This window comes from Sebastes umbrosus, chromosome 1 (genome assembly GCF_015220745.1).
Source record: "Sebastes umbrosus isolate fSebUmb1 chromosome 1, fSebUmb1.pri, whole genome shotgun sequence".
Lineage (NCBI taxonomy): Eukaryota > Metazoa > Chordata > Actinopteri > Perciformes > Sebastidae > Sebastes > Sebastes umbrosus.
The window spans coordinates 27,132,879-27,156,966 of record NC_051269.1 but is presented as its reverse complement, the minus strand read 5'-3'; the positions used below and the strand labels follow the sequence as shown (position 1 = coordinate 27,156,966).

The 24,088-nt window shown below is 40.8% G+C and overlaps 1 protein-coding gene and 1 long non-coding RNA gene across 2 annotated transcripts in view; both read right to left on the bottom strand.

Annotated features, from left to right (window-relative positions):
- The window catches only part of LOC119488332 (guanine nucleotide-binding protein G(i) subunit alpha-2-like), a 65,632-nt gene that overhangs the window by 32,922 nt on the left and 8,622 nt on the right, over positions 1-24,088 (bottom strand). The gene's annotated exons all lie outside the window — the stretch shown is intronic.
- On the bottom strand, positions 855-23,483 carry LOC119488339. Its single transcript, XR_005206937.1, has 3 exons — positions 23,473-23,483; positions 8,667-8,672; positions 855-7,185 (listed from the first exon to the last, which is right to left on the bottom strand). It is a non-coding gene; the product is annotated as an uncharacterized LOC119488339 (long non-coding RNA).

The following is a 24,088-nucleotide window of genomic DNA, read 5'->3' as shown; positions in this document are numbered from 1 at the left end:
AACTGTTGTTTTCATTTATATCAGTAAACAGATCTGTGCCATAAGTTATTCAAGTAAACTTCACATTTCTTACAACAATTACTCTGAAAATAAAAGGCCTATGAAAACACACATCTGTCATTATCTGTCCCAGCATCCTCGCTCTACTTTGACGCCTTACTTCCATATAATTTAATCAGAGCTTAATACATCTTGCGGGCATCTGTTGAGGTCGGGGTTAAAATTGTGTTACGTGACCTCTGACACTGTGCTGTCGCCCTCGCTAGAGACAAAGACCTGGGACAGCCTCAAGCGTATTGAAAGACAATCCCTCTGCATACACAAACACACATGCGCACCAACTACAGGCGTATTATCCTTCATCTAGAGCCGCACCGTGGTCTAGAACCAGGGTCAGATACTGATGTAGTACCTCATGTTCAATACCCAGTGAACACAATACACAATTGCACACACACTGCATTATTAGATGTATTATGAGTACGGGTGTATGAAAATATCAATACACATCAGTATTACGATATTATGTTTTGCGGTACTGTATCGATTCTCCAAAACACTGTATCGATTTTTAATCGATATCGAAAAAGTCGCGAAGGAAGCTAAAAGACGCTCCAAAGTTATGCTAAATTTTGGCAAGGAAAAACTGGCATGACCATTTTCAAAGGGGTCCTTTGACCTCTGACCTCAGGATATGTGAATGAAAATGGGTTCTATGGGTACCCACAAGTCTCCCCTTTACAGACATGCCCACTTTATGCTAATTCCATGCAGTTTGGGGCAGATTCTTGCCAAAACACAGCCCTAATTATGAGCTTTTGAAATGTGTTTGGCTTTTTTAAAATCTTTTTTTCATAGCATTAAGGTGAAATGTGTTTGTGTGCAAAATCAGAGTGTGCAGTGGCATTTATTGTTTATTGTATACTGTTTTTGTCACTGTGCAGTGACTACAATGTGCTTCCTGTTTGTATTTGGCATAAGCGGTGGAGACATATCAAATAGCTCATAGTAATCCGTAACTCCAAGCTCCCCTCATCACAACTGTGTCAACAGATGATCACTTCTACTAATTTAGCCCCCCCCCTCCAATCCCCCTGAAAACAGCTGAAGAGCTCTGACAAATATCTTGCATAGCTGGCATATTTCAGGCTCCTTGCCCGGCTCCTTGGCCCCCAACAATCAGTTTGCAACAGTTTCCCACTCCCCTAGTGCCACCCAAAGAAAAAACAGACCTGAATTCACAGTACATAAACACAGTATATAAAGATCTGCTAGCAGCACTGTATCTGGCGGTCCGGTGACAATGCTTCAATTTAGCACAAGTTAGGTTAAATGTCTATGCACTAAGACAGAAAACTATGGAACATACTATTAAGGCAGATCACTGGACCACAGTGATGTGTCTTGCCTCATACTGCGCTGTTCTGTGTCACCCACTAAGCCACTCCACTCACAGGAGGAGCCACTCCACACACAATCATTATTTGAGCTTCAGTCTCACTTCAAGCAGCGAAACAAAGCCTGGAGCTTAGCGTCTCTCTCTGGCATTAGCAGTGCACGGTCACAACAGCTGCAGCCTCCCAGCGATGAGGCTGAACCACGGGAAGGAGTGCTAGTATACGAACACACTTCATAGCATGGATTCATTCAGATTCTTCACATGGGCACGTTACAGTAGGAAAACCCATTTCTTATTTATTCACCATCAACTGGCAAAGATGAAGGAAAACAGGGACAAAAAGAGTGTGGTGGTGGTCACTGGAGGCATCTGCTGCATCATGGGATATGAGCCACTGGAAATGTACTGCTGATGTATTATACATGCATCCATTACCTGCCCCCCCTCCTGCACTAACCTTTGTACTCAGACAGGCACATTCACATGTGCAGGCACACAGAGACAGAAGGATGGAGGAAAAAGGCTCAATGAATTATGGATTGGTGCATCAAAATATAAGCAATGAGATGTGGAAGAGGCATGGTAAAAATAACATTTGGAGAAAAATGTGCTCAGCAACAAAAGCCAGACAGTGAGGCAGCAGTAAAATCAGAAGTATCCTGAATATCCTCCTAATTCATAACCATATTCAGGGTGAAATATGGAGGTAAATAAGAGTAGAACTGCGATTAAATTAATTAAATGATCAACAGAAAATTAATCTGCAAATATTTAGATAATTGAATAATCTTTTAAAGTAATTTTTTAAGCAAAAAATTGACAAACATGCTGTTTCTAGCTTCTTTCTAACTGAAATTCAGGAGGCGTTGCTCTGCTACGGTGCACTTACAATGAATATCCAACTGAGCCGACTACATTTGAAAACTCATAATTTTCTCGCTGTTTTGGCCATCCAGTCATTTTGTCCATAGCTTTTCGAACTTCTCAAAAATCCTTTTCATCTTTTTTAAAGTGCCAATTTTGAGCTGTAGAGTGGACGGAAAATGTGCCTCCTTACAGACAGTCAGGTGCTGTGAGACAACTTCCTGTTGCCTTCTGCTTTCTTTGTGTTATTTTAAATGCCAGGCTAGCTTCTGTTTTGTCTTTTGAATCTCTTTTAAAGACACACTTTTTCAGAATTGCTTTCTCTTAATCGGTTATTTTTGCTATTAATCTACTTGTTTTTACTGTGTTTTAGTACTTCATACCTTGCTTGTCAATTTTACTGTATCAACTCTATTTTTTCATTTGTCTTGCTTTTTATGTATTTGTAAAGCACTTTGTAACTTGTTTTTCGAAAAGTGCTATATAAATAAAGGTGGTATTATTATTATTATTAATATAGTCGAACACAAACATTAAACTAAACTACCGGTATACTATAATTATGGTAACAGTCAGACAATTTCATAACCATTATATAGTGAGGTATTCAACTTTCTTTGTGCTAAAGAGTTTGTTTTCTTTTGTTTTTATCCCCATTAGTTACTGTAACGGTGGCTCTTTCTGGGGTCCACATAATGCATTTACAATACTTCAATGAATATCCCTATTCCCTATTTAATTTATACTTGTTCAAGATCACGACAACAGAAACATGTATCAATCAATTAAAAGGTTTGGCTATTGTATATTGAAATACAATATAAATGATCATAAAAAGTAGGAGGTGAAACAACAATTTACACTTTCTGAGACCTCACCAGACGACACTGTAAGGCACTATTTTGAAAGTGGCATTCATTTGGCATTTCAGTAAACCTTTTAAAATAATCTGAAATCTCTGCTGTGGATGCAAGTCATTTACACATGTAACCAGACTTTTTAGGTTTATGCACCTTCGTGGCACACGACATGGCAGTCCACAAAGATACCAGCCTCCCAGTCTGGTCTGGGATAATTACTCCGGACTGAAAGGCCATCGATCAAAGAGCAGACGAGGCGACCAAGGCTGCCTGAGATGACTGGCCTTCTTCCAGCTCTAAAAATCAGAGGCGATCGCGGCCTTGAAGCCCGCAGACATGAAAGGCCCGACCAAACCAACGCACCTGACGCGGCCCGAGCAAACGTCGTCGCTCAGCATTTCAGCTCAAGTTCACAGTGTGTGAATCCAATTATAACTTTCAGATTAGACCTGCTCTCTTTCAAGATGAACTTTAAAGCTAAATAAATACAGCAATTATTAAAATGTTTATGAAATGTTTATGAAATGCATTGAAGAAGGAGATATATGGCCTGTAAGGTTTTAGGGAAGTGAAGGTTTTTAGGATTTAACTTGTGAATAATGAAAAAATCACAGGTTTTATTTTAATATTAGATCCACTGTTTTGACACCTCTGTTGGTACATTTGGTGTAACAGCTGGTAAGGAAGAGGAAGACTTACAGATCTGTTTAACAAAGAAACTGGTATTCCTCAACTGCTGTGCCACATGATTCTAATACTGTAGCTACGATGATGCCAGTTCAGTTATAAAGCACTCTCTCACCGTGTTTCTTCCTTGCTTTTGATTAAGTCTTGAAAGGTTAATTTATCAGACTGGAAACGTGTAACGAAACACTCTTCACAGATCCACATTTAAAACAAGGTTCTGAAAATGTGTTTTGCTCATCAAGCAGACAGATAATGAACTGCGTTTGTTATAATTATCTACATGAAATGATGAATGGTGTGAAATCAACAAATCTGAAGTGTGCAAGAGATTGTAGAGGAAGAAAAAAAAAAAAGTGCCAAAAGAGGCCGCAATTAACCACGGGAAACAGACAGGAAGTTTATTCCATCTCTGCGTCGCTATAGCAACCTCAAAAAAAATAAAAAAAAGCACAGGAAATGAAAAGAGGAGGGGTGAAAGGGGAGGTTTCTCAACTGGTTCACACATTTTCCTCAGAGCACGCAATCTGAAACTTGCTTTGCTGAATGACACCTTTAACTGAATGAAATAATTCAAGTTGACTTCACTTCATGAAATGCTCTGTGACTGAAGAGATGTGGCGAGATTGACAAACTGAAAATCCCTTTTTGGCAAACAGCCCTGAGCGTGCCAATGAGCAGCTGCTTCCTGTTCCTGCCAGTAGAGGAGATGTCTGCAAGCAAGTGCCTTGAGATACTGTATCACATCACAGGAGCTTATTAAGATTTTCTTTATCAAAACTATAATAATGAAAGAAGTGTGGGTGATAATAACAGAGATGAACCATGATGCATCTAAAAAGCTATCCCTGTAACGTTTTCAGCTAAAGAGGAGACTCATAGTGCACACAGACACCAGAGAGAAACCTTGACATGGTTTCAAGATATTCTATTAAATCAACATTTGTCAAACTGAAATTGAATTAATAAAACCTTACTTTACTGGCAAATAAAAAGCCTCCTGTACTGGACTGAATCATTTTTAAAATAAATGGACCATAAGAGTGCTCAAGTTTGCAGATGACACCATCCTGGTTTGGGTCTGAGAGACAAACTATTCTGTGCTTTGTCCACCAGAACCAAACATGCATGCGAGGACATAACATCATTGACATGACTTTAGCCTCATGGAAACTTTCAGCTCACCACCTGTGGAGGATGTCCTGCAGCAAATGACAATTTATATCCAAAAGAACAACCTTGAGTTGTCCCTCACTCGTCAGCGGGCCATTACCTGTCAGCTGTCCACTATCAAGACACCGCATGACACCATGAAAGACAAGACAAAACAGCACGAAGGACGGCTGGCGACACTGTGTCTACACAGGCCCCCTACCACTTTCTCTCCTCTGCAGATTCATTAAAGATGCTCTGCTCTTTAGCTGATAGACAGTTGCACTTTTCTTCTACCAATTCTCTTTGACAGTGTTGCTGCGATTATCTCAGTTTCAAATGTCGAACAGACACTTGCTGTCCCTCCATAATTCCATCGCACTCCTGGGTTGACGAAAAGTTGGTCTAGAAACAAACTCTGTAAAAAAGAAAGTTGTTGTTGAACTTAAATAAATGTGCATTGCTTGTATTTTAAAGGTTCATGCTCCAAGGTTTCAGCTAGGCTTCCCGTCACAGGATTTCTTTGAAAATTAAGTGTTGAATTTGCAATAACATTAATGGTTGATCCAACTTGTTCTTCAGCAGCGCAGTGTTTCCTTTGCTCTTTTTAGGGAGTTTTTTTAGGCAATTCAAAAAAACTCTAACCCCGCACTTCGAAAGGCAAATGTAATTTCATTGATATTTTAAAGACTGACCCACAATAACCTGTGTACCCGTCTCAACACTCATGGTGCTATAACTGTAAACCTGTTTCCTCTGCATATACTCTCCTGATCATGCTGTTTATTACTACTCATGTGCTTTACAGTGTCTGCCCAACCTCTTGTACACGTTACTGCCTCTCTGCTATAAAGTCATGCAATACTGTGCCATAACAAGGGACATACTGCTACATATAGATATGCATGTATATTCTACATAGAGTGGTTTGCATAGCCTACCATCTGTTACTTTTTTTACACTGTCCTTTTGCAGCATGTCCAAGAAATGTATGATGTCAACAATCCTGCACAGCGTTTTACACAAAGTGTAGTTTTTGGGGCATTAGGAAAAATATGTGATTTTGATTCTAATATGTTAATTGGTGCTACAAGATTAATAAGAAGACTTTCTCTGTCAGTGCTTTCTCTCCAAATTTGTTGTTCAATCCATGCAGGTATTCTTGGTATCCCATTACTCGCATGAGACACCACTGTAGTTTTGCACTTTAGGCAGTAAACCCAATACATCAGCAGAGAGAAAGCTAAGCACCAACCCACACTTCACTGAACACTGCTGGTACTGATCCCTTCTCTACCATTATGCTATAGGCCACTGTACACATGAGGGGGGAAATGCAGGGGATGGATTGTGAGGGGGAAAGATAAAAAAAAAGTAATCAGTAGTTTGCCTCTCTGGTGAAGCAAAAAGTGGCCCAAGTTCTAGAAAGTATACGGTGTGACATACCGTCTATCCAGCACAAACAACACCGAAGACTCCTGGAGCTCAGCACAAAAGCTGGCTGCTTAAGTTGCCTGTGAGATCTGTGTTATGGTAGCCTTATGGAGCTGCAGATCAAAATCAGATTAGAAACATAAATTAGCTGAAAAAGGACCAGCACAGCCATAGTCTGAGGGTTCAAAGGTTTACTTCTAATACCGCTTGAATGAATTCCACAAGGGCTGAAAGAGCTATTGATAGAGACATGATGGGCTCCAATATTGACTTTCCGAGGTATCCATTAGGGCTGGAGATTTCTTTTAATATTTATGACATTTAAACAGTTATGTAACCCAGAGAGAGTGAGCAAATATCAACAAAACAAAACGTCATCAACTAGCGTGACAATTAACATAAACTACATTTATACTGTATCACATTTCCCGCAGAAGTTAAGACATGACTCCATAAAAAAGACATTTGTGTAATAAAAGATTAAAAATGGTATGCTTAATGGTACGCTTAAGTTTATCTCTGTGTACCCTTGCTGTGTGTGAATGTAATAAGTGTGTGTGTGTGTGTGTGTGTGACTGAGCAAGTACTCCTCAGGAATACGGAGCACCACCACCCTCACAGAGAGCTCTTTGTGTGCGCACATCGCCCCTGAGACCGGCATGTCTACCAAAGCCTCGTTTGCAGCTTTGTTTGGCTTTCTTTCTTTTTGTTTATTCCACTTCCTTTCAGGTTCCTCTCTCTGCAGCTGACCAGAGCTCTGGCTCCGGACTCCGAAAGAGGCAGCGAAAGAGACTAAGAGTGAGAGAAAGTGTGAGATAGACAGACACCAGACTGACAGACAAGTGCTATGAGTTTGATTTAGAATGGGAACAGAGTAATTGACATATTACCAGACGAGATGGCAGAGAACAAAAAAAGCTTGTTTGACATTTTGTTAACTGCAATCAACTGACTCAAAAATAAACTGTAACTGGGATTGAAATGGACACAAGTTTTTGCACACACTTGCTAAAGTTCCTGTTTATCTGACAGGAATGAAAAGGCCAGTAAAAAGTTAATCTGTTGAGATCATTTGACCAGCATTATTTGTGAAACTAGTAAGACATCTACAGTCATCATCATAAATTAAACACCATATCTTATGCCACATCTCTACATTATCATAACAGGTAGGAATAATGTCCAAAACTATGAAAATAGGACCCAGTCTTTTAAAAACAGACATGCAGGCACACAGTCACCTTCATGGCTGTCAGTGACATCCTCCCAGCTGGTTATAGTGCCAAAACAGACCTGTTTGCTTTCAAAACACACTCTGCTCCAGTGATAATCGCCATAGTAACCGGAGAGCTGAAACCCTACGCTATCTGGACCTTTCCACACGTTAACAATTACAGTTCACTGAAGCCGACATGCACAAGACATCAAACATTGAGGTCAGAAATGACCAGACAAAGCAGATTAATTCATTAACACGGTTACACTGAGAGCGAAGCCTCGGAGTCGACGCTCCACAACGAAAGCATTCCCTTGACAACGCAGCCTGGCGACGGGGCCCTCTGGCTTCATAAGGAGATGGCATAAAGAAAAGGTGGAGATAAGGTCTCTTTGCTGAGTGCATATTGCTGTTGTTTTACCCCTATTTATCCAGGGTAGATTCACTGAGCATGAACGTCCTGCTACACTAGAAGCAGTCCAGTACAATCGCAGTCTGATCTAAAGGCCACTGAGCAGCACCAGCAGAGAAGTTAGGGGTTAAGTGTCTTGCTCAAGGGCACCGCCACAATGATTATGAGTTAAATGCAAGTTCTGCTCTTTCACTTCCCTGCCCAGATCGATTACAACGTTTAAATCACAAGCTAACCCTCTTTAGGCCACCGTTGTCTTCCAAAGACTGACGGTGATGCTTTATCTCTGAATGAGTTCTCTTTTATATCATTTACATTTACAACTTCACTGTCCTTCGCCCTTCAGGAGGACAAAAACGCGGATGGCTCACTGCTTAAAGGGAAGTTGGCGTCAAAGGCAAAACAAGAAATAGAAAAAGTCACATCTTTGACCCCAATATACTAAACTCCCTTCTTTTTTTCTAACACAGTCTACAGGAAGTCAGAGCAAACAGAAGTTGCCCTTGAGGTCAAAGACACGGCACTTCAGTCTCCACATTCAATTAAACCTCCAAGTAAACTTTCATCATTCATGATCAAGGTTTTATCATGCACACAAATCCAATATTTAAAAAAGAATTTGCTAAGTGTAACTCTCTGTGACACCCTGCACTAACTTCCTGTCTATGTGAGGCAGAACAGTGTTGAAGGGAAACATTAAAAGAACTGCAGCAGGTCTTGAAAGAAAATGATGGCGAATTTTGGGTGTGATTTTTTTTCCGGTTTGTCTATGGCACCCCGCTCCGCTAAAAAGAAACATTTACCCAAATATTTTTTTTTTTTACTGCAAAATGCTTGTTTCACCAGCAAGTTTGCAGAATTTTCTGGATAAAATGAAAATCTCAGGAACTGGATTCATTTGTTTCCTCTCCTTCACCTCCTTCAATGCCACCCGTTTCCTTGCTTACAATTCATTCGGTTCTCATTGTTGTTGTTCCTCCAAAGACTATTGTTCTTCACCGTGTTCCTCCTTTGTCTCGATCACCTATGTTCGATTTTTTTTTTCTGCTCTCACCGCCAACGCATTTTGTCATGTCATGTAAGGCATTTTTGTCAGTTGTTGATGTCACTATGGGTTTGATGCTAAGGATCTTCCTGCTGATGCAAGCAGAATCATTGTCAAATGAGAACAAAGAGGACAATGGGGTATGAATCTATGTAAATGTAATACTGCAGCCTCATTAGCTGGGGTTCTTCTAGTGTGGGCTTAACTCTTGGTGGTAGGCAGCGAACGCAGGTCTAGAAAAGATTGGGGGGGTCTTGTCACACTTTGTGTGTTACTGTAGAAAAAGAAAACAGCTCGGGAACAGAATTAAAAATGTATTTAAATAGGCTATATTAAGTCATCATACTAGACTAAGAGATCAAATCATTTTGGCACCATCAGCAGAAGGATCAAATGTTTGATATAATACATAATTAATTAGACTGGCTGCTGTGTTATGTCACTACACTGCTATAGATTTAGACAATGGTACTGTAGGAAGTCTAAGCTTTTCAAGGGGAGTTGTCTCCCCTTTCATAGATTATGGTAGGACATCTTTGTTGAATCATGCACTCTTGCACAGAAGATGCATGTGAAGATGCACAAGCACAAATCTGGAAATTAGAGAAGAAGAGACTGAGAGGCAACAGCGGCATTCACAGCAGTGATGCAACATAAGGTATAAGCCTAATACACAAAGAGCAGCACTGTTTTCAAATATATTATCTGTCAGGTAATCAAAAACTCATTTGAATGAAGAAATAAAAAATACAATTTCATTGTGTGCATAAAAATAACTCTGGTCTTCAATGTCTTTTTAAGCCCAAACAATGCTCAAAATAAAAGCAACCCTCTCTTCGAGGGCTGTTTTAAATGCCATAATGGACAATCCAACAAATGTGAAAGCACACCTGGGAAAGTGTGGAGGTGAAGAGCATTTTAAGCAATGCCACTAACCAGTGATCATTTATTGTTCAGCATCTGCTGTAAAAATATTGCATGCAATTCTTTTTTTAAAATGAGTTTACAACACATTCTGACAATGGAGCAGAAAATGTGCCAGCAAAAAAGCAGAGTTTCGATGTGGGTCCAAATAGCAGTCAGAGCTTATGAGGAGCGCTTTAAGGCAGAAACTGGGGCAGACTGAACCCAGCTGTCATTCAGTTTCATGTCCTGATATGAACACTTGAGTTGCCAAATGAGTTCCTGCTGATTCTAGAGTAGAGGAAGGATAATAAATTACCCTTTTTTCAGAGGGTATACTTGCTCTATTGTTCTAACTCTGAGTAGCTTTTTCAAAGCAGCTGTATTGAGAAGTGAGGATATGTGTGTGTGTGTGTGTATGCACTGCACGGCTGCAAATAAACAATTAGTGCCACAATGATTTGTTTCTTTCTCTCTGCTGGAAGCTAACCGCAGACTCTATAGAAGAGGAAGGTGATATTTCCTCCTCTGCTTCCATCCAGTCCATCTTCCTCTCCCTCTTTTCTATATAAACCATACAGGGACATTTTATTTTTGTGGATGCAGTGGTTTATCTGACACAACATCTGGCCTAGGGCTTACTGTTTACAAGGTAATGCAAAGAAACCCCTGAAAACTAAAGCTCGGCATATACTGTAAGATTTCAGAAATGTTGTTGTGTTGTTCGTCTGAATAGTCAATATTTGTTAAAACTCACTGTAAGAGATTCATCAGCCAGGCTATAGCTGATAGGCTCTATATCATCACAAAACCACAGAGAATGATTTAGAATGAGCAGAATAAGGCTGCACTGTTAGAGCAGAGCACCCCTGACAGGAGGACAGATTCGCTGTAATAAAACCAACTTCAGTGTAAAAAAGGTTTGTGTAATGGGCCACAAGGTCAGTCATTTATGACCAGGGAAAGTACTCTGGGCTGTACATCACTTTGACAGCGATATATTTCAGGCAAAGAAAATGTAAAAGGCAGCCATCCTGCTCAAATTCATCTTTAAATTTTCCTGTTAAAGAAATAATACCTCAAGGTTCAGCAGATGCCACAGTTTTCACTTTAACACTTTGTGAGAAACCTGTTGTTTGTCATGTGCTTTCAGTGATTTTGTACAACAAACAGGCATGCATCACATGTTTATTTGCTTACCGGTGCAACACATTTTCAAAAAGGGAAATGAGACGAACAGAGCGCCACGCAAGTCTTTTACAATGTTCGGTGTCTCTCCGGGTGGGTTTATAAATGGTGAGGGGTGTCTTAACCTTTGTGGTGTATATCTTGTAAAGCAGCATTACAGTCCATAGCTGATGCAGTGGTGGTGTTCATGCAGGCAGGTATCTTAGTAAATGACTGATGTAAAAAAAAAGAAAAATTGTGGCATGACAGTATGAAGGTTGTTCATCTAGTCTGCGCTAATGACTTTGTGTGTGCGTAAATGTGTGTGTACGTGTGAATACAGAACAAGAAAGGGAGCAGCGAAGCACCAATACAATCCGGTATTAACGTCAGCATAAACAGACTGGACCCAAACAGCTGAGTCATCCATCCGTCTGCTCCTTTAATTCTTCTCTCTTTTCATGTAAAAGGTCATGGTTTGATCCTCAGACGAATGTCGAGTTCCTATCCTCCCTTACACTGTATTACTGATACGATTAGTCTCTTTTTTATCGCGCAGTAACCTTCACGAGCCTTCTGTGGCAAAAGCAATCTGAAAACAGGTGTTTCAAGGTACAGAGACCTGTGTGTTTCCTTTGCGATTTAAGAACCAGTAAAGGTCTGAGGAGGAAAAAAATGACAGTCGGTCAGTTTCTCCCTGTAGTATCATTACTGACAGTAAGACAAAACTGAAAAGTAGTGTAATCTGAATAAAGTATGAAATCAGAGGGAAGAGTGAGGCATCAATGGATTGTTTATTTTGGCGTTTGGCAGCGGCAGCAGCTCAGAGCAATAACTCATAGTGCTTCTGTGGTCTGACCCTGCTCACTTCCTGCCTCACAGGAAACACGCTGCAAAGCCCCAGCCCTTCCCTTCCTGTTCCCCCCGCCTGTATTCATACACTCACTCACACAGTTTTGTCCTCGTTGATGTCAGATTCTTACTCTTTTTAAGAATAACTCACCCAGTCACTCTAGATCACGCTTAGATCATTTTATCCTGCAGGGTATATATAGTATCTGCAAAAATGAACTTTAAAACTCTGAACTTAAAAAAGAAAACATTAAAACTGGAGAGTTTATAGCTCATAGCGAGCACTGGTCTGCCGGACTGCGAACCTAAAAGTACCTCGTCTTTGCTCCTCCTGAACCACAACATGAGACTGAGCCAATGAAAACGCAGAGCTTGGAAAACATCAGGATTACACATGTGCCTGGGCTGAGCTGGGCTGTAATTGAGAAGTGACAATGTTAACAAAACTGTTCTCCTGTAAAGACCAGAAAAGCTGTATTTAAGGTCCCTAGAGAAAGCAGGGAGGTCTTCCTCCCCCTCGCTGCAGCAGCCCAGAATCCTCTATTGTCTCAAAGCCTCATTTCCCCACGGTCTTTAATCAAACTGGAGAGGCCATTTTTCCCCATAGGACTTAACCCACCATTGAAATTGTTAAAGAATGGGGATCCATTTTAACAGATTTTGAGACAATGTGTGAATCTAAAAGCCTAACGCAGCCAAATCTGATATTTCTTTGCACGTGGATGCACAGAGAGTTGCAGGCCTAAATGTGTGCAGTGTTTCACAGAGGCAAAAGAAAAGAATAACAGGAAATCAACCTGCTGCAACTGGCAGCTTCTGTGGGCAGGTTTGAGTCAATGCATGGCCTTCTGCCTTTGGCTCAGCCTGCTTATAAGGGCAGATTCACAGAAGAGTGATCGATAAACTGATGACAAAGAAAGGCTCTGAGTCACAGCCTATACGCAGCATGTTAAGACTTCAAATTTAAATACTACAAATAGTACTTTAAAAGTATTTACTGCTGAAAACACTCAGCATCCAGCCTTCCACCAAAATCAGATCAATATCACAACATACGCCATAGGCTATTTCAGATATGCAGCCTATAGTATTAAATGTCTGGCTCTGCAGGCACTACAATTAAAGTGGTATGCGGTCATAACAAGCCATGCTCCTTCTGCCCTGTTTTCAAACTCATCTCAGTACAGCTGTCTGCTCTCATCAACTTAACTAGCACGGCTCAGCCACCGACTGACAGCAAAACATGCATCACAGCAATCCAACACCTCAACACTTAGTTATCGCCTCTGCCCTCCCCTTGAGCTCCTTCCTTCTGAGTCCTGTCCATCATCCCCTTCATCATGTTCAGTTGGAAGACACCTAAATCTGTGACTTCCCTTCTCTTTTTGTTTTTAGTTTGTTCCACACACCGCAGCCCATTTGTCCTTTCCTCTGCATTTATATAAAGGGATCCTCTGTGAGTCTCCAGAGGCTGCCAAGAATAATGATTCAGGTCTCAAATCAGCACGCGACTGGGGAAAGCGGAGCCACTCCAGAGCCGAACGCCATCTCTCATCACGCTACTGGCTGACAGCTCTTCAAACTCTACCAGCTTGTAGTAATCTCACAATTAAAAAAGAAAAACACATCAATGAAGATATTTTCATGAAGTTCTGCCCACCATAATTTACAATGACTTGTGTTTTTATCACACACTGCTACAGTGCAGACAGATCTATTATTTGCTCTAATTTGACTGTGTCAGTGGGTTGTCAAAATAAATGACACTGTTATCAGCCAGCTGTTAATGAGGAAGTACAGCTTCACAAACCTGTGGACTGATTGTGGTGCACTTCAATGCTGTGTCCATTTTCACACCTGTTAAAGTCCCAATTAGAGAAAAAATACTCTAATACTCTTATTTTGTTCAACATTAAATCACTGCATCTCCCGACAGAACAACATCACGGTTGAATTTCAGCCTACATGCAGGTTTTTTCAGCTCAACATTGTTGAATCAGAGCAGCTGATATTGGTAGACACACATGTAATGCACTGGATTTATGTTTTGTTTTTGTAATGATTATGAACTGAGGTGTGCCACACAGATACTGGTATTGAAAAGATGCAGCTTTTTCTACCGTAGACTGTTGTAATCTAATTTTTGATAATAAAAAAAATCAAGTCAAATCGAATCGTAGATTTGGAGAATCATGACTCCCTATCAATGGTTTTCAGTTACTGAACAAGGTACACATGCCCATCATTTATATTTGGCTTGTCTCGCCATGCACATTTTTCTACTGCTTCTTTTTTTGGTGATTGTACAAATGTACAGTAGTCCAGTTCAAACATCTTACTAACCACACACATATTGATCCCAGAAAGGAAATGGCGAGAGAGAAAAAAGGAAAATCCTCCCATTTTCCAACAGGTTAAGTCTGCCTTTAAATATAAACCTGACTGTGTCTGAGTCACAGCTTTTTACATGGCTTCACTCCAGTGGAGCTCCAGCCATGCCTGCTCATTCTTGGTTTAACAGAAATAGTTAACAGTGACCCCCGGCCCCACCCTCTCTCTCTGTTCTCCTACTCAGTATTCCCCGGCTAAAAAGAGCCTCAGTGTGGGAGCGCACCGAACTGAGGCCCCACAGAAAACCACATAATTACAAATCACAATAAAGCCCTCAGTGATGTGTCCCTGCCAGAGGCTCAGCTGCACCCTGCTCCGCTCCAACTCCAGGCTTTTGCTCACAGCAACACGGCCCCCCCTTCCTTCACTATTTTCTTTCAGTTTGCTAACCCATGCCCTTCTTCCCTAACTCGCCCCTCTCTCTTTCTCTTGTCCCTGCTATAAATCTTACTCTTCCCCCCCCCGTCCTCTTTGTCCATCTTTTTTTGTTTAAATCTGATGAAATTCAGCATGGGGGATCAATAAATCATCGTTAAAAAATACTCAGGACAACAGTTCAAACTGGTATTGTTTAAGATCATTTGAGGAGAACTGCACTGTTGGGCAGTTTAATTATGTGAAAGAGTAAGAACAGTTAAAAATACCAGGTAAATAAGCTATGAATGTACGGGCGTATGTTTATTTTCTGAGCGAGCACTGAACAGAAATGTGCTTTGGAAATTAGCTACGGATTTGTGCCAGAGCAATAAAACCCTAATGCAGTCTAATACAGAGCTAAATCTCCAGCTCTGAGCAAACAAAACTAAGCCAATCACTAAGCCATATTGAAGTGTAAGGGGCAAATCTCTCCGTTGAGTAAAAAGATAATTATGGTTCAATTATTCCTGCAGGGCATCAGAGGTGGTCTGACATTAGGGTCGCCTTAAAAGAGAGTAACTGGCTTAAAAATGCTTGTTAATGTGAGAAGAGGGCAAGGGCAGAGTGACCATCGCTCCAAATGATGAAGTGTAACTGACTTCAAGGCACACAGAAACATCAATAAGGGAAGCTGCAGGGACACAGACAGGGAAACTGCACAACTAAATATAATGTCGTTTCTGGAAGGGTTGCATATGTTTGTTGTTGGGCTCGACTGGATGTGGCAGCATCTAACTTTGCCCTCAGTTGAGTCCCCAGAGCTGCAATGGAAAAATAATAAAATGTGTAACTTTGGCACTAGGGTTGGGTGATTGGACAAATATATCGTCTATCAGCAATTGGCTGAATATTGCCGGTTGTTTTTTTTGCAATTTTTGTTATTTTATTTTGCTAATTTAATGCTCTGCCTCCGAAGAACGAGTCAGAGCTGCTGTTCAGCGGGAGGGGGCACACACACATGTATGAATATATCGCCAAACGCCGATGGTTAGGCTGACCAGCATGAAAAAAAACTATCATGTTTTGAAAATTTTAAAAAACATGACAACATTTTTTTTAAAAGTGACCTAGCACCGCCCACCAGCCAGAGCAAACTTTCTCATTTTACAGCTAAACAGTACACTACAAGATGTTTCTGAAAACATTTGAGGCGACAAATAGGCATTACAGTAACAGAATATTGATTCATATTTGATCAGCGCTGCCTAGTTTGACCGTTTGATCAGAGTTCCCGAGTGATTGACAGCTGCCTCCGTTGGATGAACAGCCAATAGGAACGCTCTCTCTCTGAAATGACCTGTGTTTGGCCAAAGTCTCCCGTCACGAGCTAGATTTTTTTAAAGCCTGAAAACAGAACCATGAGGAGGTGCAGAAATGTAGTTTTCTCTCAGAACACTTAAATTACAATATGCTGAAAGGTTATTATGGAATTTTTGCCCAATGATGCCAAAAATATTTTGCCTACTGCAGGTTTAAGTGAACAGACTTAGCAAATTTCCACCTCTGACAGGAAGAGAGCTACATTACAGCCAAGGATCCAGACACCAGACACTGAAGTGAAGACAAAACACAATCCTTCCCTATGAACTCATAGAGGTAGACAAAGTGAGTTTATTTGACTATCATCTCTCTACTTCATGAAATTGTTCTACTTTCTCTTTCTCCTGTATGCTGTCACTGTCCCGTATCATTATCCAGTCATTCTCTAACTACCGTAGCTACAGGTTTCGTCCAAAAGGTTCAAAGGTCAAACATGGAAATAAAGGGTCATAAAAAGGGATTGGTTTGTGTGCTATCGTGATTTTTATGAACATGTGCTTCAGGCCATACCTAGCTTCAGAGTAATCTCAGATATTCCTGATTAGTCAGCCATTGTGATTGTTTACGTTTGCAGCTGGGAGAAGAGTGGCTCCGTCAAATTTCTCCCTCTGCAACATCGGGCACTCGCTCACTGATATCTCCTTGGCTGTTGTTGTTATTTTCCCTTTGTCACGAGTGTAATCACAGTGATTACACCGACATAAGCATCATTTGAACCAAAATGAACTCCCCTGTGTGTGGGAAGGAATTCTTAATAATGTGGATGAGACCATCTTATGCTCTACTTATTAGTTTTCCTAACCTCCGGCTCTCTGACATTCGACAACTGCGCTAGCAGTGGAAGGCACACAGCTCCTCCTCGAGCCATTGGCACAGTTGTTGCAATTTGAGTTATTTAAGTGGAAAGCGCTAAGCTAGAGTAATATCCAGCGTCGACATCAAAAGAGAATTAAGAAGGAATGATGTAAAAAGTGAGGATTGAGGGACACTTTGTCATTTTTAAAAAGGGATTTACAGCCTGAAGCATAATCTAATTTCTATAATCAAATTATTCAAATCCTCCAATGAAAATAGTCCAAGTGACTGCATGTTAGTATATCAGAAAAACCTTGTTTCAATTGGCATGTTAAGACAGTGTTTAACATTATTGGTGAGATCATTTCATGGAAACCAACCCTGTTTGAAAGGAACCAATAAACTAATTTCCCCATGGAATTTCCCACAGTTATGTTGTCCTTTACCTCAGAGTCATTGCTAATGTTAGAGCAACGTTAGAGCGATGTAAGAGCAATGTTAGAGCAATGTTAGAGCAAAAATCACAGGCAAGCCAGGGTGATACTTCGCCTTAGGATGAAGATGTTTTCACTATCAGTGCAATAAGGTGCTTTCCTTCCCCTATAAGCACACATACACACTAATGCAGTATACATGTGCACACCACAGGCCTGTACATAAACTTCTGTCTGTGTCCATAAAAAAGCTACAAGATGAGCAGTGGTTCTGGTCTCATGAGACTCCCCACCCCCCCTACACACACACACACACACGGCAGCACAAAGTGAAAGCAGCTCCCAGGTTGCCAGCATGTCTGATTAAAGCCTTCCTGGAGGACATAATCCCTCGAGCCGAGTCAGCGTTTTTCTCCCCCATTCCCTTGAAGATGAAAACTCAGGTGATAAAAGCTTAACGCCTTTCCTAAACCCTCGCCCCATCTCCAGCCCAAATTAGCCATTAATAGGTGGTGTTAGCTTGTGTGCGTGTGAGTGTTAGCCAGCATGTGTTGCAGTGGACAGAAATGCTCTTGACAATATTTTTCTGTGAGACCAAACATCATACAAGATTTCACATGAAACTCATATTCAGTTCACAGACCAGTTTATCAACATGTGATATTAGTTTTTCACTTTTTTTTAATGTTATTTGTTAAGTTTAGAGATGTTTCGATACCATTTTTGGCAGTATCGGACGCAGTTACGATGCTGGTATTGGTATCGGAATAACTCTAGTTAAGTTATTATTATAGTACAACACAGCCGACTGCCCGCGGCTTATTTTACTTTTGGTTTCTTACTGACTTTTTTATAAACAACCATTTAAACCACCTGCTTTAAATATACACACCAGGAATTGTTATATTTGTATTGTCTCCACATGCAGATTCTCTGTGGGGAGGAGAGACGGGGCAGCATTCTTTGACATGCAACACTAATAAATCAACTTTTCATCACGGAGGCACTTAAAGTGTCTCGTCTACGGAGACCATGATCTATGAGGCTATGCTATTAAGTAGTAAATGACTCCATTGTTATCATCTTTACCGCGGATGTTAATGGGTGCTTTTATTTTAAACTCTCCATCTACTAATCATATTTCCCTGGAACATTTTTTTTTAACTGGTTTTAAGTTGAATACTAGTTCGTGCATTGGATTTGAGGGAATGTCAGCCTGCCATCCACATGCCAAATTATACACCACACGAAAAGCCCTCCACAACACGCACACACACATACACAAATTACAAGTGGCACAACCCAGCCTGCGTTGCCAAGGATATCGTTTTAAAGTTAGAGAGCTTGGTATGGGGTCTCACACACATTTCTCCATTGTGCCCTGCTGCTTTAAGAGTTGTTTTATTTGTTATGGGCTGGAAAACAAAACACACCAAAACATTTTTTATGGCTTTGCTGCATTCTTTCCAAAAAATCCCTCTTAGCTTGAGGGGTGTGTTCAGACAAATAACAATGGCGACTGAGTATTGTGTCTAAAAGATGAGTTATAACAGTCCCAAAGTATCACAGTTTTTTAAACTCCACTCATTGTGAGCAGACACGCCATGCTATTGGCTAATTAAGGGGTGTGTACTGTAGAGCATGTGGTATTTTCACGATATTATCTTTACTATCCAGTCTGCCACTTGCATTGTGAAATTCACACATTGACACGTGAGTATTGTTAATACTGCTGTCATTCTCAGAGAACAAGTGGAGAGGGGGAAAGAAGGGAGGCTGATTTCATTTTGTTTTTTATAAGTACAGTGTTTTAAAATGCAAAAAAAAAAGCTTTAAATCAGACTTGTTTAAGGGCTTCACTGTTGTGGGTTAGAGTCAGTGACAGACAGTGGAGTCTACAGTCTGAGTATCAGAACCAGCCAACTGACACAGGATGGGTGTGCTGGTTTCCTCAACCAGCCGAACAAAAGGCACATCTACTTCTCTTTTACATGCAGCAAGCTGAAAGAGGAAGTGACAGATTTTGGAGGGTGGGGGGCTGAAACAGGAAATGACATCAATTCCATCTGCAACACAGTTAACAACCAATGTTCAAAAATGGTAATAGAGAGACAGAAGAGAGAGATCTTAACATGACCGCAAAAGTGTCACGTGTCAAAGTGTTTTGAGTGATATCCGAAGCCTGATCTTTTTAACGGCATACTTTAGTTTGTGTTAAGTCCTACAAACCTTATTAATTTTTTATTTAAATAAATCTTCAGTAATATGAGGAAAGCAAATGATGAAAATGAGCTTAACGAGATGATTATGGTCTCAATTTCTTCTCCATGTGTGCTGTTCTTATATGACAACTGTGAAATGGCTTGTACCCACGGAGGATCATAATTAGTAGAACAGAAGGAAGCTCTGATTGCTTTTTGGAAGGTGAACGCAGTGTTTTTGATGTACTAAGTAATTTGTAATGAGGAAATACATTTCCTTCAAAATGCAAGTCTAATTTCTTTGGCATAAATCGATTTCACAGCACTGACTTGGGGCCATTTATATTGCTGAGGCCATTCAGCTGTAGGTGGAACTGGAGAAATAAGAAAAAATAGATTCAGAGCGCTCCACAGTGCGACAACTGTCTGTTCGGGTGGTCTGAAGAAGGAATGAATGTGATAGAAGTTACGACTGCTTCTGATCAATACATTCATTATGAAAGGCTATAATGTGTAGTGATACTACAGTCACATACTGTGAGGCTGAAACAGTGTTAGAATGAACTTGTCAGGCCTTTTCACAAACCCAAACCACATGGGCATGGCAACAGTATGGCTTCATCTCAGTGACCTAATAAATGTTTACTGTTAACCTCAGGGTTCATTGAGATTTAAATAGAAATTATGTAAATCTTGTTTTGAATATACTGATCTTATTGAATGTTAGGGGTGGGACAAAAAATCGATTGTGTCGTGATTTTTTGTTGTTGAAACTTTGGGTTTCACACATTGCCAGGAAAAGAAGAGCTAGACATCATGGCTAAAGCTGAATGCAAACTCCTCTCCGTGGTCAAATCGGCCGACGTTACAACTGTAGAGCACCCATATACTGACATTTATGTTAAATACATTCAAATGGCCCCGATGGAGCTGATCATGGATGTATAAAGAGAACCGAGCTGACGGGAGAGCTAGCGACGAACTTGGCGAAGTTAGCGTAAGTATACACATGTGACTACGTCCGGTTTTCAAAATAAGGTGTTAAAAGGGAACTGTATATACAAAATACATATCTGGAAATAAAATGTATTGGATTATATTCACCAGAAGTATAAAACATTACATGTCTCTTATAAATTAAAAAGAAAATACCACTATTTTGGGAGGGAAATATCCTTACTCTTTGATTTTTGGATTGCTGGAATTTTTTTTTAGAAATAATGCCTGACAATGACTACATACATGCTGAAAATCAAACATTTTTACTGTATTAAATATAGACATTTTCCAAAGCAAAAGTCCAGAGAAGTGTATGATTTAACTTTTTCCCATGGTCTAGTGTTAAAAAAAGTTAACAAAAATCGTAATAAATCGTAAAATCGAATCACAATTGTTGTAGGATCGCAATACTTAAAAATTGCGATACATATCGAATCGGCACCCAAGTATCGTGATAGTATCGAATTGGGAGATAGGTGCATCGTCCCAGCCCTATTGAATGTGTATTTTTTCAAGTCATAGTGACCTTAAAATCAAAATTCAGAGCAAAGTTTAGTTTAGGTTTGATAGAGAGAATATGAATGGATAATACACCACCAGCTACAGACAAAAAGCTCAGAGCAAAAGTTTTGAAAAGGAAAAAGTCTGGATCAGAGATTGCGATGAAGTTTATGGATTATACTGGTCCAGTTGTCAGACAGTGGAGAGCTGAGGACAGGCTGCAATAAATTGACCTCTCAATACAGTCTTCACAGTGAAGCAGCTGTCTCAACATGATCACCCTGAGCCCCATGGGGGAAAAAAACATACCCTCACCCAGTGTGACATCTCAACTATTCTCACCATCTATCACCTTCACATCGGCCCCTGCTGCTCAAGTTATGTTAGGCACCTCACTCGATGCACTTTGTCCACTCGGATGAACACCGACAGAGGACAGAAGCAGCACAGTGTGACAGATCAACTGAGGTCCCGGGTGAAACTAAATCGGATACTGGAAGACAAACTTTACAGAAGTGAAGAAGGGCAGCTGTAGGAAGAGATCACAAACAGTTCCTCTGTTTCCTGTGCCTCTGGGAGAGTGACACCTCCCCTTTCTTTTTGCAAGCTTCACTACATCACCATTTCACATCTTTGCAGCGGCACGCTGTCACTCGCTACAAAGAAAAACAGAGACCTGTTGACAACATTTTTCAAGATAAGAACTCTGATGTAGCTCGCCCTCTCGTCAGCTAGAAACTGTCTGCCTTTTCTCGACCACCTAGAACACTGAACAGCAGCTATACTAAAAAAGAGAGGAAGAAGAAGAGACTGAGGGGATCAAAACGTGGCTGTACTGTGAACAAGCACAGCAGCGATATTTGTGGTTGAGTGAAGCCTCCCATCTGATCATACGGACATGCTCAATCTTCCACTTGGTTAAACATGAACTGTGGCCCACCCTCTGCTTCCATCCTTACTTATATTATCTCATGAGCTTTTCTTCTTGGATTTTGTCGCCAATTAATTTCACCCTCTCTTTCTTCTCTTTGAATCCGCCACCCAGGGGTAAAATGTACCAAAGAGTAGCAGCCTCCATTGAAAACTGGAGCGATTTTCTTTCTGTGAGTAACATTTTGACATTTGGCTGTTAAAGTGTACTCTAGCTGGTTTCAACGTATATACAGGCACAAAGCTGAGAGTGCAGGCTGGCCCCCCAGGGGGAAGCCCAGGAGCACCAGACCTTCTAGTGCAGAAAAATGACAGGATAACCCGTTGCGGATGGAGGGGAAGTGAAGTGAGCTCATTTCCTATAATGGCAAGAAGAAGGAAATGGATTGTGGGAGGGGTTGAGAGGGGATAATGGTTTGCTGTACGTGTGTTTAATGACATGGTCAGACAAAGAAAGCCCCCACCCCCAGTTCCCTACTCCCCAAGGGCACTTGGAAATGTAAGCAAAATAAAGAGAGGACCTTTGACATTTCTGGTGATGCTATGGGCGGGGGAGGTCGTGAACTTGAGGAGTGAATTGTGCTTTTTCAGGACACTGGCAAAATAAGCAGCACTACAGGGAACACTGTATGGACTTTACAGAATTATGTCAATCAAGTTTGGGTTGGAACTGGAAAATAAAGGTTTTTCTGGCCCTGTAGCCAAATATGGAAGAAAAACAGAATACTCACTGATGTGCATGAGCGGGTCAGTTCTCTTACTGAGAAAAAAAATCAATACAAAAATCAATACAACATAGTATTGTGATATTTTGTGTGGCAATACTGTATTGATACATGGACGTCAAGTATCAATCTTATATTATATAAACTATTTATCTCTTAATCTTATTTTAACAACCCAGCCACTTGCGATATCCAAGTTCTATATTCTGTCTTTCAGGGGTCTTTGTAGCGGGCTCGGTCTTAAAGCTAGAGTGAAGATACTGGTATCATATGAAACTAGAAAACCTAAGGAAGGCCTTTACTCTGGATATTCTACAGATCTCATCTCCTCACCACGCTTGTCGACATTCAACGGTTTTCATAATTTTTTTGATCTTAGTTATAAATGACTGCTATTGAAAAGAGAGGTGTTCCAGTTGTCCAAAGTAACCAGACCTGACAAATGAACTAATGTTTCAGTACTTTGAGCTGCAAAGAGGAAATGCCATTCACATTCAGTGTACTGGGCTGGCTCTAAACGTCTCAGTGGAGAAGATCTGAAAAACTCTGCAGCTTACTTAAGCCACATTATATCTGCTGGATACCCTTATGATTAACTGGAAACTTTTTTGTGCAATTTGGTTGAGCTGACCCTTTAAAAAAAAGGCATCAAGGTAACTCATTTATGCATTCTGTATCTGAGGCTATATCCTTCTGTATCTCACTAAGAGAGCTTTGCATTTTGCAACAGTTCCTGTGTCTGTGCAGGGAGGGATGTCTGCAGGCCGACACGCTGCAGTTTCTACTTCCCCCTCCTACACACTATCGGAGGTAAAGGGCGTCCACAGAGAATTAAAGGCTTGTGATCTGGTCCTGTGTCAAACATCTTCACACCCTGTGGTGACCAGAACCAAGGTGAATCCTGAGGGCTGCACTCAAAAAGAGAGTTACTACCCACACACGCACGCACAAAAGAGGCCACACTGACTTTCCTCACTAAAATATTCAAACAGCAGGATTAATGTAGGTATAAAGTAAAGATATGAGCTGTGTGCAGAGGTAAGATTTGAGGCAGTGGTGGAGGATTTTCTAAGCTATCAGTATTTCCAGAGCAGAGAGGATAGTGCAGCTTTGTCCCTGTGGACTCGCTCTGAGACACACAGTCTGCAGGAGCAGGCTTTATCTTAGGAGCTCTCCCTGTAATTGCAGGATATTCTGCCCTTTCACATACACACTCACAGATCCGCTATCCAGTGCGTCACACGGATAATTGGGCAGAACTGTGGTGCAGACTGTTGAGTAAACACGGTCAAGAAGTCACCAAAAAAAAACATAGGGCAGCAGCTCGTTTGATAAACCTCACAGAATTGGCACATTTCTGCCGATAGTGCTCGTCGTAAATATCAGT